Below are 14,476 nucleotides of genomic sequence, written 5' to 3'. Positions count from 1 at the left end.
ACTCTTCCCCCCTACCCCAAAATTATGTCAAGGCAATGAGAAGTTTTGCCAAATAATAGCCATTCAGAACTAAGCCTGTGATTTTTCAGCATATCATCCACAAAAACACATATTGAATTTAATGGGGGCCAATGTCTGTTAGCTGGGTTTGGGGCTGGGATTTTAAATCATTATAATCAAAGCTAGGCTTAGACTATCAAACCAATACGTTCTGGATATTTAGAAATCTACAAATCCCTTTGCAATAATGAGTGCTTGGTATACTTTCATCTTTTTATTAAATAAAAATGGGGAGAAATATCAATTGCACGGTATAATGATTTCTTTATTGTTCTTAAACACATTTTTTCATGTTTTCAATCAAGAATATAATAATTTCCTGATTTACCATATTAATTCATGGAATTAAGGTCTAAGCATATATTGCCACTTAATTCAGAATCAGATCACTGGTCTGTTTAAATTAATGCATCTTTCCAACCTGGCAGAAGTCTAACTCCTGGCAAAGATATTTAAAGAGAAAGATTACAGATTATATGTAAGCATTTCTCCAGACAGCATACAGGTCGTGTTCAACATACAACCATAATGGAGTCTGGCCATCAAGGTTGTATGTCATAATGGTTGTAAAATGGGTTGGTCATGTGACCAATCCATTTTACACCCTTTTTTGCAGCAATTGTTAAGTGAATTCATGTTCATTAAGTGGACACCACAGTCATTAAGCAAACCCTATGGGAGTGGTTTTGCTGAAAACCAGAAGTACCAGGTTTGGGCAAAAGCACTGTAAAACACAGTCACATGACCATGAGACACTGCAAATGGCTGTAAATGCAGCCATATTGCCAAGTACCCAAAGTTCGGTCTTGTGACTGGAGTCTTCTCTCTTCTCTGTGCTACTATGTAAACTATATTTTCTCTGTACAAACTTAATAAGCACATTCAATCAACTTGGAGCTTCTTTTGTACAGAGGTGCCTTTAAGTGAAGAGCAGACCAGCTTGGTCTAGAGATTCTCAGACTTTGCAGTTAGTTTAGTTGTCTCAAAATCGTATGGTCTACTCTTTAAAAAAATGTGAATCATTGGAGCTAGGATTTAGTAGGGCATTATTGCAAGTTTAAATTAGGCGATGAGGCACTCATTTTCCTTATATGTTTGCCAATTCAGAAACCATTAGTTTATTTATCTTCAGGTTGAATGTATATATTTAATTAAATACAATGTAAAACTTTTTGGTACATGACCCCATGTTGCTTTTATAGGCTCATTAACACCTTTTCTTCCTTTTTGTTCACTGAACCATGAACATCACAAAGAAACCTATCAGATCTGTGGCTCAGTTTTACTTTAACATGATTAATGAAACTACATCTGAAAAATGCAGGTCAGATCTCCAAGACCATCTCTGTTATCCAACATTTTACCAATACATAGGTTCTCGTGATATTACCAAAAGTATATTGGCTAGACTGATTATTCTCTGTCTATGTGCTCAGGCAAGGACCATTCTAATAGTGTTGTCTATTATGTCTTACCCCAATCTTTTGGGGCAGCATCCTGGCAGGTCCCTGATTCCGAAAATAAAAAGGGTCAGAATAAAAAATTGTGTAACAGCACATAAACAAAAATAAATGTCATTAAATTTCATTTCAATGTAATCAAAACTAAAGTTGCTATGATTAGTCCCCATATATTCAATCATCGTTCTTTAAAAATTATAGTTAGAAGTGATATTTGGAGGGACTTTGTTAGGAGTTACTAAGGTGTTCTATCTGCATGCAGCCCTGGCCCTTCAGATTATATATCTCTTAGGAAAGCTAATAGGTTAGATACCTGAGTCAAGGCCAGCATCAAATTAGCACCATAGTGAGTGAAGGATTTGGATTATGAGAACAAACAAGGTTATCTGAAGGAATGTTTGGATGGCAGGGGCTGAACTCTGCTCTTAATATACCATGTCTGAGAGAAGCACCTCATGGTGCCCAGTGGTAGGGTCCTACAAATATAGCCACCATTGCATTTAACAAAACAACTGTGGTATAATATATAAACCCTAGTATTTTTTTTCTACCCCTGCTGGCATCATGACTTATTGAACTGAGATGTAATGCAGCTTGTACACCTAATGGTATTCCTATCCCCTTTCTCCATAAAGAAGCAGGTACATACACAATTGCAGCTAAAATAATTCTTAGGGCGTTCAATCATTGAGCTAGACTGTTCTCACAACCTGATCCTTTTTGATTTATCAAACAGTGCCCGCAGCAAATGAATTTCTCTACTCCTTGGTTTACATTTTTATCCAATCATATGCATACCTTTGGGTTTTCTCTAAAATTCTTTTTAAATTCAAACAATGCAAACAATAATCTGTTATTTAAAAACGGGGTGTTGAATATCTTTGCCCAAAGAAATTTGTCTAAATTATCACTAAATAAGGTTGCTTCTTAGAAAGCACTTAATAAAACAAAATCAAATTTGTGTTACAGGGCCATCCCTCTGAGAGGCCCTTACATGATACAGGTAGTCCTTGACTTGCAACAGTTCACTTAGTGACCATTCAAAGTTACAACAGCACTGAAAAAAGTGGTTTATGACCATTTTTCACACAGGTGCAGTATCTGGGGCTCATGGGATCACCTTTTGTGACCTTCTGACAAGCAAAGCCAATGGGGAAACCAGATTCATTTAACAACCGTGTTACTAATTTAACAACTGCAGTGATTCACTTAACAAATGTGGCAAGAAAAGTTGTAAAATGGGGCAAAACTTACTTAACAAATTTCTCACTTAACAACATAAATTTTGGGCTCAATTGTGGTCGTAAGCTGAGGACTACCTATATAGTTTCAGCATATGGTATCAGCAATTAGGGCTAATTTCTCAAACTTCCATATAATATATGCTTTTGCCCTTGCTCTAAGGAAATTATTGAAGAGTTTACCCATGATTTATTCTAGTGCTCTATTTCCATGTCAGCACATGGAAAATTTCTGAGCCCCTCTTGGTAAGAAGATCATTTTGGTTTGATTTAAATAAAATTGAATATCTAATTAATTTAGAGATGGAGACATTGTAAGGGAAATCAGCAAGCTTTGCACAGAGTGCTGCTAAATAGAGAGAATATGCTATCAAATGTTTTTAATGTTTTCTAGTAGTTTGTTTACTGTAATAACACTGTTTTAATGTTTTACAGATTTTTGTACATTTTAATGTATTTTATTAATATTTGGCCAGTTTTGTGCAGATTTTGTATTACTTGTCACAACCAGTGGTCAAAACAATAAATTGATTGATTGATTATAAACCTGTAATGTAGTCAATAACAGATTTATACTGTTTTGGAGTATGTTGTGCCCGTGAGGTTGAAAAATAATTTTGTTGCCAACAGATTTACATACATTATGGTATTTTGGGAGGAAAAAACTTTTATCCTTTACAGTTGTGCATTGTATTTTACAGTTCTCTTTCTTTAACTAATCCTAATACAGGTATTAGATTTTCAAGGAATAAGTCATCAGAATGATTGAGACATTTAAAGTCTAGTCAGAAAAGAGAAACAGCAAAATTCACAGGCAGCCCAGCAAGAGGATATGGATGGATGAATAGCTGCCATGGATGGCTTTCATCCAAAATTGGGCTGCGGACAGCTGTTGGAGGTGACTGGGCAGATGAAGATCTGATGTACAAAATTATTTGCCTTACTGTGTAGCTAAGATGGTGAATGGACAGTGGAGACTTCATTCTTCAGGGGGTCTAATCAGCTGAGGTGTATGGACTTCTTTACCAGGATAACTGAAAATATCTGGGCTTTGGAAGAACTGAGAATTGGAATAAAAAATCAGGATCCCAGGATATCAGGATTATATTTTGTCTCCTTTACCAATTCAAATTTGTCAACGTAGTTTACATAACCTTGCAATGAAATTTCACTTCAAATCTGTCAAGGTTGTTTACCCATAATTTGAATAAAATCAATGAAAAGTCAGAATGAAACATTCTTAACAAATATTAAAAGCTTCCATGTTTTCTAAAATCCTTGCCCATAGCCCAGGTGAGACCACTCTCTTCATCACACTTTTATTTTTTTTATTTTTATTGTAAGTTCTTTGATTATTATGGACTGCCCAGATTCACTGATAGGCAGCATAAATAATTATTACATACAAAAACATGTGAAATCTCAGCAGCCAGTTCTTTAGCTAGTATCAGCTTTCAGACACACTGAGTTATTCCCAAGAATTTTGAATAGTATTATGGTTTGTTGCAAAGACAACCAGATGTTTAAGCATTTTTAGCCACCTAAAAAGGATTCACCTATTGCAGACATGTCAAACTCACAAGATCACGTGACATCGCATGACGTATCAGAGCTTTTTCCTCATTGCTGGCAATGGGGTGGGCGCAGTTTCTCGTGATGCATCCGGCCCGCAGGCCAGCAGTTTGACACCCTTGACCTATTGAGTCCTTCTCAAGGACCTGGGATAGGCAGATATATTTGATGGTGTTAAAGGTATTATTACAGAATGTAAGCTGCTCTCAGTGAAGCTGCCATTTGCAATTGACTGATGGTGATTTTCTCAGTGCTAAGGTGGAGTGGTGCTCCACTTGTTTTGGGATTGTACCCAGAGAGCCTACCATGATCATCATCATCATCATCATCATCATCATCATCATCATCATCATCGTATTCATTGTTGTTGTTGTTTATGGTTTGGTATATACTCAGCCAGATGTACTGTATAGACTGGATTTGAGATTTTTATCCACTTTTATCCACTTATTGAGTCCACTATTATTATTTAGATAATAAGCAAATATGTTTAAGTAAAATAAAACGGGCAGGATTTCTGAGAAGTCTGTCATTCAAATCACAGTTCACTGTATTTAATATTTAAATAGTAACAGAATCTAAGCTATATATTGAATTAAAAACATATGCATAAAATATGTGATCCAAAATGTACTAAACATTGTCTTGCCTTAACAGAATACAGAAACCCCACTGAAATAGACCAGGATAGTTAGAATTATGAAAGAGATTGTGAGATTTTTCAGGCATTACATATCTGAAGCCTTTGACCTGGAAAGGAATATTAATATCAGACTAAAAGCTGCTACAATTCTGCAAGAAACTTTTTTTTTCTAAGGGCAGTTTTACACCGACCTTTTGAAGAGGAATTTAACACTTCCTAGCTCAGTTGTAATATTATGAACCACCAGGGATCAAAAATCTGAGCAGGTGCGTGATATCATTGCCCAAGAACGGTGTCCAAACTCTCAAACCTCTTAATCCAAATACATGGGTTAGATGAACTTTAGAAAGCAGCATAGTTTAATCTGTAGCAATGATTTATCCAGATCAAGATGAATTAAATTTTTACATGCAATATTACTATGATTCATATGTGAGCTGTTGATTAACATTATATTTTGCTGACTCATATTTATCTTGAATCCTTCAGAATATTGCTCGAATTCTGTTCAAGTGAAGAAAACAGCTGGCTGCTTCAAGTCTAGGAATACAAATTTAAGAAAATTTGGCAAAGGTTTGTGCATCTCTTTTGACTTGCATGGATTTAGCTAAATAAACAGCTTAGTGATTTCCCTACCCTAATTAAAATGAGGCCAGTCATACAGATTTTTTAAATGGGGATCTGACCATAGAAAAATGTATATAGTATATGCAGTATGTGCAAAGTGAGGGGTTTTAACTAGATTTTCTCTGCGTGTAAAATCTCAAAAACCTAAGGACTGTCTCATTAAAAAAATGAAAGGCATAATGTAGCAACTACTAGTATTTTTTTGGTCAAGTTACCATGAAACTATGCAAAATAATACAAAGCAGTGGAAAGCAAAAATAACATAAATTTGATAGAGTTTATCAGATAAGTTCTTAATTATAATAATAATAATAACAACAACAACAACAACATTGGAAGGGACCTTGGAAGTCATCTAGTCCAACCCCCTGCTCAGGCAGGAAATCTTATACCATTTTGGACAAATGGCTGTCCAGTCTCTTCTTAAAAACCTCCAGTGTTGGAGCATTCACAGCTTCTGGAGGCAGGTTGTTCCACTGGTTAATTGTTCTAACTGTCAGCAAGTTTCTCCTTAGTTCTAGGTTGCTTCTCTCCTTGATTAGTTTCCATCCGTTGCTTCTTGTTCTGCCTTCGGGCACTTTGGAGAATAGCTTGATGTGTAGACTGGACTTGGCGTTTTTGTCTACTTATTGACTCCTTCCCAAGGACATGGGATAGGTACAGGTTGTTTGGGTCCTAGGTGTTCTACGAGCTTGGTTGTTTTCTTGCAGACATTTCATTATCAAACTAGGTGGTGTCATTAGTGCTAGTAAGGGCATAAAGTTTGCTCTCATTTTATATACTATATTAGTGGCTTATTCTGTCAGTATTGGTCAGAGTGAATTTGGTTGTTTCTTGATTGGGCTGTTGTTTACTGTTAGCTTGTTTGTCTGAGCTGATAGATTTTTGATTGGGGTATTGTTTGCTTCTTGATTTTTGATCTAGTGTTACTCTTGGTGTTAATCTGTGTTCATCTGGGTGTTGATTGCTGGTGAATAAATATATATAGATGTTTTTTATCATCTACATACCATTCAAAAGAGACATTCAAAAAACCAAAAATGAAACAAAAAGACCTAAACATCTCCTCACCACCAGATCAGCAGAAATCAATACCAAGATTAACGTTACTTTTTATTTTTTTATTTTTTGCCTGCTATATTTTTATCTATTTGCTGTCTAATACTTTTTCTTCCCATGTCTCTTTTCTAATCTTTAATTTTGTCTTTCTTATAGGCTAATTTGGCCTTTTTGATATTCAGAAAGTCTTCATGATATACTAGCTTTTTCATCTTTTTCATTCTCCTTTCAATATTCTTCCAATGCCATTTTTAATTCTTCAGCTATCTGATGTACTGCAACATTCCACACCCACCTATGCTCCTTGGTAAACAAAGTTTGTCAACATTGCTGTGTGAATGATGGGCATGATTCATTGTCATTATTTTTCTAGTCTTCCTATCCAGGGCTTTTATTTATTTATTTATTTTATTTATTTTTGGGACTTATATGCCATCCTATCTCCCGAAGGACTCAGGGCGGCTAACAACAATAAAAACAATACAAAAGTTAAAAGAAATTAAATAAACAGCCCCAATAAATAAGTTAAACTAAACAATTAAAAAATAAAAAACATTTTAAAAAACCTTGTCGTCAGTCCAGGTCAGCCTGATGAAAAAGGAAAGTTTTAAGGCCGCAGCGAAAGGACCGGAGATCCGGGGCCATCCGGAGCTCAAGGGGAAGTTGGTTCCATAGGGCTGGCGCTCCCACAGAGAAGGCCTTCCCCTTGGGGGTCGCCAGCCGACATTGTCTAGCCGACGGCACCCTGAGGAGGCCCTCTCTGTGTGAGCGCACTGGGCGATGGGAAGTCATTCCCGGTAGCAGACGGTCCTGCAAATATCCTGGGCCTAGGCCATGTAGGGCTTTAAAGGTAAGTACCAGCACCTTAAATCTCACCCGGAAGACAACCGGTAACCAATGCAGCTCATGCACGAGGGGTGTAATATGGGAGTATCGGGATGCTCCCATCACTACCCGCGCGGCCACATTCTGCACCAGCTGGAGCCTCCGGGTGGTCTTCAAGGGCAGCCCCATGTAGAGAGCATTGCAGTAATCTATCCAGGAGGTAACGAGTGCATGACTGACCGTAGGTAGGGCATCTCGGTCCAGATAGGGGCGCAACTGGCACACCAGGCGAACCTGGGCAAATGCCCCCCTGGCCACGACTCCAATATGATCTTCAAAACTGAGTCGTGAGTCCAGGAGGATGCCTAAATTGCATGCCCTATCAACGGGAGGTAACACCTCTCCTCCTATAACCAAAGATGGAACCTCTTGGACAAATCGAGATGCTGGTACGTAAAGCCACTCAGTCTTGGCCAGGTTGAGCTGGAGCCTGTTCTTCCCCATCCAAATCCGTACCGCTTCCAGGCAACGGGACACCACATCGAGGGCATCACTGGGTTGGTTCGGGGTGGAGATGAAAAGCTGGATATCATCAGCATATTGATGATACCTCACCCCGAAACCACGGATGATCTCACCCAGCGGCTTCATATAGATGTTGAACAGGAGGGGCGAGAGTACCGACCCCTGAGGCACCCCAAAACTAAGGGGCCTAGGGGTTGACCTCTGCCCTCCTGCCAACACCGTCTGCGAACGGCCCGAGAGGTAGGAGGAGAACCACCATAAAACGGTGCCTCCCACTCCCAACCTTTCAAGACGTCGCAGCAAGATACCATGGTCGAGGGTATCAAAAGCCGCTGAGAGGTCTAATAGGACCAGGACAGAGGAATAACCCCTGTCTCGGGCTCGCCAGAGATTATCCACCAGTGCGACCAATGCCGTCTCCGTGCTGTACCCGGGCCTGAAACCCGATTGGTATGGATCCAGATACTATGTTTCCTCCAGGACCAAAGGGAGCTGCCATGCCACCATGCTCACAACAACCATCGCAAGGAAGCGAAGGTTGGAGACAGGACGAAAGTTATTTAAAATAGCTGGATCCAAGGCAGGTTTCTTGAGGAGGGGCCTTGCCACCGCCTCTTTAGTTCTCTTCAAGTCCAATCCACTATTCCAAGTGTATATCTAATGAACGGAATCACCTAAGTTTTAATGACCTTGATGGTATATTTCCACCACTGAGTTTGGTTAGCCTACAGGTTAGGGAAAAAACAAAGGGCTTCTAATATAGATAAAATTGAATACAAAGGAAAGGTTGTGTTTCAACAGGATCTTATCAAGGAAGCCTTTGTGGATTTTTATTCTAAACTATATGTTAAGGAGAAGATTAGTGAAACAGATATTGATGTATATTTGAAGAATGCTAGCATCCCGGTTCTTACACAAGAACAAAAGGAGGAGATTAATCAATTGATAACAGAAGAAGAAATTTTTATAGCAATTAAGGAATTGAAGGTGGATAAAGCGCCAGGTACGGATGGTCTGACTGCGGTCTACTACAAACATTTACAATTGGAGCTGATAAAGCCATTAAGGGAATTGTTTCAGACAATTCAGAGGGGGGGAAAGGTGCCTCCGTCTTGGAGAACTGCTTTTATTTCTTTGATTCCGAAGGAAGATCAAGATGCTACTCAAGTAAAAAACTACAGACCAATATCACTTTTAAATACAGACTACAAGATATTTGCTAAGGTGTTAGCTAATAGATTGATGAGGGTTTTGCAACAGATGATTCATGGGGATTAAACTGGGTTTATTAGTGGTAGACAAATGAAAAATAATGTGAGGCATATAGTTGATGTGGTGGAGTTTTTGGAAAGGAACAACCAGATCCCTGCGGCGCTAATTTTTTTAGATGCAGAAAAAGCTTTTGATCAATTGGATTGGCAATTTCTGATGAAAGTTTTAGATAAAATGAATTTTGGGGATAAATTTTTACAACCAATTAGGGCATTATATCAAAAACAAACTGCCCGAATAATAGTTAACAATAGTTTGACTGAAGTATGCAATATTGAGAAGGGCACAGGACAAGGGTGTCCGTTATCACCTTTATTATTTGTTTTAACATTGGAGATATTATTGATAAAAATACGGAACTCGGAAAAAATTAAGGGTATTCAAATTAGAGATCAGGATTATAGATTGAGGGCGTTTGCAGACGATCTGGTTGTTACGGTGACCCAGCCAGAAAACTCTGTTGTGGACCTGATGGAGATAATAATGCAATATGGGAAGGTTTCTGGATTTAAGGTTAATGTACAAAAAACAAAAAATCTGGCCAAAAATATGACAGCACCGCAAAAGGCCCTTTTAGAAGGATTAACTGGATTTGAGATTGTTAAAAGGGTTAAATATTTGGGGGTGTATTTGTCACCCTCCAATGCAAAGTTATATAAAAATAATTATGAAAAGTTATGGGGAAAAATTCAAAAAGAATTGGAGAGTTGGGAAAAACTGCAATTGTCTTTGCTGGGAAGAATTGCAGCAGTGAAAATGAATGTCCTGCCTAAATTTTTATTTTTATTCCAAATGATACCGGTCCTTAAAAAAGACTCTAATTTGGAAGAATGGCAACGGGGTATCAATAAATTTGTGTGGGCAGGGAAAAGGCCACGAGTTAAACTCAAGATTATGCAGGATACTTGTGAAAGAGGTGGTCTTAAAATGCCTAATCTTAAATTATATTATGAAGCTGCTGCGTTGTCAGGAATAAGTGATTGGATTAATTTGACACAAGGGAGATTATTAAATCTTGAGGGCCACGACTTGTTATTTGGCTGGCATGCATATTTGTTGTATGATAAGAAGGTAGATAATGTGTTTAAAGTGCATATTTTAAGACAGGCATTGTTGAGAGTTTGGAAGAAGTATAGACATAAGCTAGACTGCAAGATGCCGTTGTAGGCAATCCCGAAACATGCAATAGAAAACATAAATGTTGGCTTCAAACATGATGTGACTACGTATAAGGAGATCTTAAGCTTGGAAAGGAACGTCTGGTGTTTGAAGCCGTACAATCTCTTGCGAGATGAGAAGATCGTTCAAACTTGGTTCCAATATACTCAATTATGTGCCAGGTGGAAAGAAGATCAGAAAATTGGTTTCTCAATGACTGATGAAAATTTGATAAAGCAAATTAGAAACCAGGGTCCAGCAGATATCAAACGGATTTATCTTGCATTGATAGATATTGACTCAGAAACAGAACTTGTTAAAGATTGTATGATAAAATGGGCCCAGAATATCCAAGAAGTTATTACAATGGATACTTGGGAAAAGATCTGGGTGAGGAACGTAAAATTCACGCAAGCCCAAAACCTAAGAGAGAACTTTTATAAAATGTTTTATAGATGGCATTTAGATCCTAAAAAGCTTGCAAGTATGTATCCGAATTATCAACCTAAATGTTGGAGGTGTGGTGGCGAAGATGCAACGTATTTTCATATATGGTGGACCTGCAAAAAGGTTAAGGCTTTTTGGATAAAAATTTGGTGGAATATGCAGAAGATCTTTAAGCAAAGGATAAAGTTTTGTCCGCAATTGTTTTTGTTGGGCATAATTACAGATGCTACTGTTGTGGACATTAAGTTGATGTTGAATTTAATTACAGCAGCAAGACTCTTAATAGGTCAATATTGGAAAAAGGAGGAACTGCCGACTATAGAAGAATGGACTCTAAAGGTTTCTGACCTGGCGGAAATGGCAAAGATTTCGGCTTACTTGAAAGATCATTCGCAAGAACGTTATATTATGGAGTGGAAAAAGTGGATCGATTATATCCAGAATAAATATGGGACTAAAAAGTTTCATTTAGCATTTGAATAAGTTTTCTTTTCTTTTTTCTTTTTTTTTCTTCTTTTTATATCTAATATTAGTATTGCTTGTAGTCATTTTATATGAGCTAGAGGGCGATAGAACTAATAGTTTATTGTTGTTAGCATATGGATGTTTATGATTGTTCTTTGTTTTTATACCTTGTACTTAGCTCTGGGAAGTCGGGGGGGAGGGGGGAATCGGGGGGAGGGATAGGGAGGGTTAGGTAGGGGTGGGGGGAGGGCGGGGATTGTTAAAGATAAAATGTACTGTAAAACTTTTCAATAAAAAAAAAGAACTCCTTCACTCTTCTGATATATTCACTATTAATCTTATTGACTTCGAGACACTTGATGTTATTTCTATAGGGCATCTTGAGATCTTATCAGACAGAATATTTAGAACAGCTTTTCTCTATTATTATTATTGTTATTGTTATTCATGTTTCTAAGTTCTATAATATCTCAGGACTTAAAATGGATACCTAACATCAAAAACATCATAAAAAAACTGCAACGAATACTCCTTCTTGTGCCAACTCAGATAGCTCAGACTGCCTAAGAAGCTGCTGATACAGTTCTACAAAGGAATTATTGAGTTTTCATTTGCACCTCTACAGTATAACTGTCTGGTTTGGCACAGCAACCAAAAAAGACAGACACAGATTTCAACGGGCTGTTAGGACTGCAGAAAAAATAATTGCAGCCTGCCTTCTATTGAGGACCTGTATACTGCACAAGCCAGAAAGAGGGCTGTGAAAATATTTACAGGCCCCCTCACATCCTGGACATAAACTGTTTCAACTTTTCCCCTCAAGATGACACTATAGGGTGTTGCACACCAAAACAACCAGACAGTTTCCCCACCATGCTGTTACTCTGTTAAACAACTAATTCCCACTACATTGCCTATGCCTTGAGATGTCAAACCTAGTAGGACTGTGTTACTTATTATCCATCTTATCTGCCCTATTATCTATTTCCTTAGATTCTTATTATTATAACTTTTTGTTGTATGCCATGATTTATGCTGATTGCTTTTATTTAGTATCCTATTATGATTTGTGTTGATTGCTTTAGTATTCTATGACTGAGTATTGCATCTATGATTTATGATTATTGTATTTTATGATTATGATTATAACTTGTTGCTTATATGTACACTGAGAGCTTATGCACCGGAGACAAATTCCTTGCGTATGTCCAATCACACTTGACCAATAAAGAATTCTATTCTATTCTATTCTATTCTATTCTATTATTCTATTCTATTCTATTCTATTCTATTCTATTCTATTCTATTCTATTCTATTCTATTCTATTCTATTCTATTCTATTCTATTCTATTCTATTCTATTCTATTCTATTCTATTCTATTCCATTCCATTCCATTCCATTCCATTCCATTATTAAACTACAATATTCCCAGCCACCATGCTTAAATCAGGTGACTGATTCAGAATATCTTATTAAAATTCACTTTCCCTAGAGACAGTGCAATATCACTTTTGGGATTTTTGTACCAACACTGGACTCAACTTTGTTTTAGGCAGAGTCACTTCTATTTTGCTTCAATCTCCATGAATATAGAAGCTATAGGGAGTGATATTTTGTTAGACTATAGCAAGGCAAAGGAAACAAGATCTTCTTCCTCCTGCTATCTTATGTAGCTCCATAGCCCCTCCCAACCAGCTGTTATTGCTAGATTTTAAAAATGCAATGTGTTCGTGCATGAGGATAACATCTAGTTTGCATCTGTTTTTGTTGGTGATGGTGGTGTTATATTGTTAGCATGTTCCATCACACTGTCTTCCACAGTCATTGGCCTATTTCTGGTCTTCAGTTTTCTCCAAGGAAGAAGATATTCTTCAGTCATTTCTCCATGACAGGATTCCCCACAGCAGTGGCAGTAGCATCACTGTTAACAAAAGGCTGCATAGGAAGTGTCCCCTAATGATCTCATCTCTTGGGATTGAATGGAAGCTAAGAAGGCTGCAAGCAAAATAATTGTTCAGTGAAATAAAAATCACAGACACACACACTTCTTGGTCCTCTTATCAGTAAATATGCACAACAGTTCCATACCACAATCATAACAATTTCAGCAAGACTCTCTTCTCTCTTGAAACAACTACATATGTACAGTATATGTGTATCACAGTATTCACTTTTGATACAAATAGCACTATATAAAGTGCAGAAAAGGCATAAGAAATAATAAAGTAAAAACATAAAAAACTGAAATATAGCTACATCTAGTTTACACCAATACCATTTACTATATATCTCCATACTTTTTATAATTGAAAATTATCCTTATTTTCACTATATCCGTACACTGCTGTATATAATTACTTTTTTTGGTTTTGGTGGTGGTGGTTGTCATTTCTCCTTTTTTCAGGATTTCATCAACTTTCTTGATCCATTCAGTCTGTAGGGGTCCTTTGATGCTCTCTGAGCTTGGTTGTTTTCTTGCAGACATTTTATTATTCAAACTAGGTAACACCATCATGACTGATGATATTACCCACTTTGGTTAACAAAGCATCTGCAAGAAAATAACCAAGCTCAGAGAGCACCAAGGACCTCTCATTTAAACCTTGAGCTACAAATATTTTCCACTTATCAGTACTATTCAGTCTTCTTTTATATATTAGTTTCGTAATTTGATCCTCATATTTTCTGTTGATGTCTGAATGTTCTCCTCATATAGTCTATTGATGTTTCAGTGTGTTTCTGTACCTGTCACTCACTTTTTTATTTAGTACACATATATTCAGCGCTCAATTCTACTTGATCCATCTCTTCTTGTTCTACCATACACTTCTTAAGTAATCAAGTTCTACTGTATTCAACTTATTTTTATGTTTCTCTTGAGATACTCCGTTCCATATAACAAAGTAGACAGAAGCATGCCTTTATACAGTTTTTCTGACTTAAACATTTATTTTTTCAAACAAAGCACATACTACCTGCCACCATTCTATCAGCATTTCCATTTTTCCATCTGTTTTTCCATCTTTCACCTTCTAACAGACTTCGTAAATTCATCTACTTGCTTTAGATTTTTACCCTAGTTGTACAACTTGTAATTGTTCATTACACTTTTCCCATTGA

Source organism: Vipera berus (genome assembly GCF_964194415.1).
Source record: "Vipera berus genome assembly, chromosome: 6".
Taxonomy (NCBI): Eukaryota; Metazoa; Chordata; class Lepidosauria; order Squamata; family Viperidae; genus Vipera; species Vipera berus.
This window is presented reverse-complemented; position numbering follows the sequence as displayed.